The sequence below is a fragment of the Tenrec ecaudatus genome, unplaced genomic scaffold (assembly GCF_050624435.1).
Source record: "Tenrec ecaudatus isolate mTenEca1 unplaced genomic scaffold, mTenEca1.hap1 Scaffold_123, whole genome shotgun sequence".
Taxonomy (NCBI): domain Eukaryota; kingdom Metazoa; phylum Chordata; class Mammalia; order Afrosoricida; family Tenrecidae; genus Tenrec; species Tenrec ecaudatus.
Window position 1 is genome coordinate 655937 of NW_027457793.1, and position 3451 is coordinate 659387.

Below are 3451 nucleotides of genomic sequence, written 5' to 3' on the forward strand. Positions count from 1 at the left end.
ATTCATAGTATACAAATTCCAAGTTCTGACCTTCGGAAGACTTTTGCAGCTGGTTCTCTTCCCCTTGCTTAAGTCACGCCCCATCAGGAAATGAAGAGCCTGATGGCTCCACTCCCAGAGGCTCTACCCAAGTCGCATCATCATGGAAATCAAGCTGATTTCAAGAAATCAGCTCCTCTTCAGCCACATTTTGAGTGTCCTTGAACCTGAGGGCACATTCTCTGGCAGCATCTTCAATAATGTTCTACCTCCTTTGCATAGGCTTTCAGTATATGACAATGCTAAAAAGTTATGTATAAGGATTTAGCAGCTCCTTCCTCTGAAGAGGGGAGTGGGGTGCTTCTGCATTGTCTTCTCTTAGTCTGGAAGCTTTGCTAAGCTTTGCTCACTTTCGGTGGCCCTGCTGGCATGTGATATAACAGTGACATATTTTCCAGCATCATAGCAACACACAAGCCACCACTGAATGATGACCTGGCAGACAAGTGATGGGAATGTAACATTATTTCTTCAAAATATATCAAATTCTGGCTGATATATATATTTTTTATTGCACATCACTCCTTTATTATACTGATCTGGAAAAAGGATTTAGTACAGGTGTCTTCAAACTGAGGACTGGGCCCAAGTAGCAGGGCTGAGCGACTGGACCAGGCCTCAATCTCAGCGAAGAGACATGTGGACACGATCAATAGGCATTTCACTGCCGCACAACAGAGAGGTTGGGAAGGATTCTACAGTACACAGCAGGATGGACTCCTCCCCGTAGCAGCCAGGGAGCCTACCCCACGGGCTGAGAGGAATGGCTTATTTTCTGATGGTCACACGGGGTCCTAGGATTTCAACTGTCACCAGAAACCCTAGAAGGGTTTGCATTTTGTCATACATAAACATGATTTTGTTTTCCTTTTTGTAAAATACAACACGTAAACAGTCAGAATTGATCCCAGCCTTCGGGGTCAGGGAGGAAGGGGAGGTAAGATCACCACGTGGAATGGCTCGAGTGCCCGGACCAACCTGACTGCAGGACAGTCCGGGGCCTGGAATCGCCTAGCTCGCCCTCCTGCTCGGTCATCCTCAATGTGGTTCCTCCCACCCCTAACTCGAGTCCGTCTGAGCAAACAATCCACTGGCATAACCACAGTCCCTGCCCTCTGGGAAGAGAGGCAAGGTTTCCCTGGGCCTGGCTGAGGAGCGCGCATGCCCCGGAGGTGCCACTCGGACTAGGACTGTACGAAGGGAGAGGGTGTGGGGAAATGGGAGCCACTGGTCCCCCAGCTGTGGCTACGTAAGGTGTGGTCAGTGGGACGTGTGCAGGGGAGCGGTGCAGAGGAGCGGGTGGGCAGGGAGGGTGGGTGTCCTGGGACAGCAGTCGGCAGGCATGCCTTCACTTCTTGGCCTTGCCCTGGGCGGCCACAGCTTCCATGGCTTTATGCACGGTCTCCTCGTCCCCCAGGAACTGCATGGCCTTGATGGGCTTCAAGTTCTTGTCCAACTCATAGACGATGGGGATGCCGGTGGGCAGGTTCAGCTCCATGATTGCCTCTTCAGAGAGCCCCTCCAGATGCTTCACAATGCCCCGGAGGCTGTTGCCATTGGCTGCAATCAGGACCCGCTTCCCTTCCTTGATCTGAGGAACGATTTCTTCGTTCCAGAAGGGCAGGGCTCTGGCAATGGTGTCCTTCAGACTCTCGCAGGAGAGCAGCTGGTCTTCAGTGAGGTCTGCATACCTGCGATCCTTGCTGATGTTGCTGTAGAAGGGGTGGTCCGGCTCCATGGGTGGCGGGGGGATGTCATAGGAACGCCTCCAGATCTTGACCTGGGCCTCGCTGTGCTTGGCGGTGGTTTCTGCCTTGTTGAGGCCAGTCAACCCCCCGTAGTGCCGTTCATTGAGGCGCCAGGTCCTCACTACAGGCAGCCACATCTGGTCGATGGCATCCAGCACCGTCCAGAGGGTCCGGATGGCTCTCTTCTGCACGGAGGTGAAGCAGATGTCAAACTCGTAGCCCGCATCTCGCAGTAGCCTGCCCGCCGCGCTTCGCCTCCTGGTGCCCCGCCGGGCTCAGGTCGGCGTCGTACCAGCCGCTGAAGCGGTTCTCCAGGTTCCAGGCGCTCTCGCCGTGGCGGATCAGCACTAGCTGGTAGGCGGCCATGACTGCAGGCTCGGGATGCGGCGAAGACTCTCTGGCTGATATTTTAAACGCAATAAATAAGCACAGTAACAGCATAACTCGACCAATAGGGGGGTACTTCAATTCAACATTTTCAATTATGGACTTAATATTTAAGTAGAAGACCCATAATGACACCAAGAATTAAATAAGTAAACAAAAAAATGGGTCTAGCAAACTAGAATCAATGACTAATATATGGCATACTCCACCAAGAACAAAACACATTTATTCCTGCTAAGCTGGTCTTTATTTCAAAAATAAACTTAAGCATTAAAGGTATGGAAATAGTAACAGAAACATAGATGGTAATAGAAATTCAAATAAATGGTAGAGTGGTTAAAGATATAGACAGGGGGGGGGGGAGACTCCGGATAGGGCAAGATATGATAAAATAACAATGTATAAATTACCAAGGGCACATGAGGGAGGGGGGAGCGGGGAGGGAGGGGAAAAGAAAAAGAGGACCTGATGCAAAGGGCTTAAATGGAGAGCAAATGCTTTGAGAATGATTGGGGCAGGGAATGTATGGATGTGCTTTATACAATTGATGTATGTATATGTATGGATTGTGATAAGAGTTGTATGAAGTCCCTAATAAAATGTAAAAAAAGAAAAGAGGAGAAAAAATGATTAGGGCAAAGACTGTACAGATGTGCTTTATACAATTGATGTATGTATATGTATGAACTGTGGTAAGAATTGTATGAGCCCCAATAAATTGTTTAAAAAATTTAAAAATTAAGATATAGACAGGATATATAGAGAAAAATAGGTGATAGCTAAATAGATTGTTCAGTAGATTGGTAGATCAACTAATAGATTTATGATTGATAGACAGCAGAGAGGAAAAATGTATAGATGTGTATGTGTGTGTGTGTGTGTGAGAGAGAGAGAGAGAGAGAGAGTCATTCATAGACTCCAGTGTCATTCAGGTCCAAACACTCTGAACATTTCCCTGGATAAATGTCACCCCTTTTACCTCAAAATTTTGATTATTCTATAGTAAGTGTATCTCCCTAGGACTATTGCTCCCTTTTAGATCCGTCTCTTGTTTGACTAGTTTTTCCAAGGGGTGAGTTCAGGCCCAGTCTTGAAGTTAGCCTGTCAGCCATAGTCTCAGAGCTTCCAAGAGCCTGTCCAATGAATAAGCCTATTCTTTTTATTTTAAATGTTTGTGTTTTGTTTCACTTTTGCCCACTCAAACCAAGATCTTCTAATGCTCTCATTTCCAAAGAAGTTGACAGAGCAGGGAACCATCTATTTCTTCTGGTCTTCGA

General features: G+C 47.6%; 1 pseudogene; it reads right to left on the bottom strand.

Moving 5' to 3' along the window:
• Positions 1–1259: 1259 nt before the first annotated feature.
• LOC142436014 (phosphoglycerate mutase 1-like) lies at positions 1260–2176 on the bottom strand (annotated as a pseudogene).
• Between the last annotated feature and the right edge of the window lie 1275 nt (positions 2177–3451).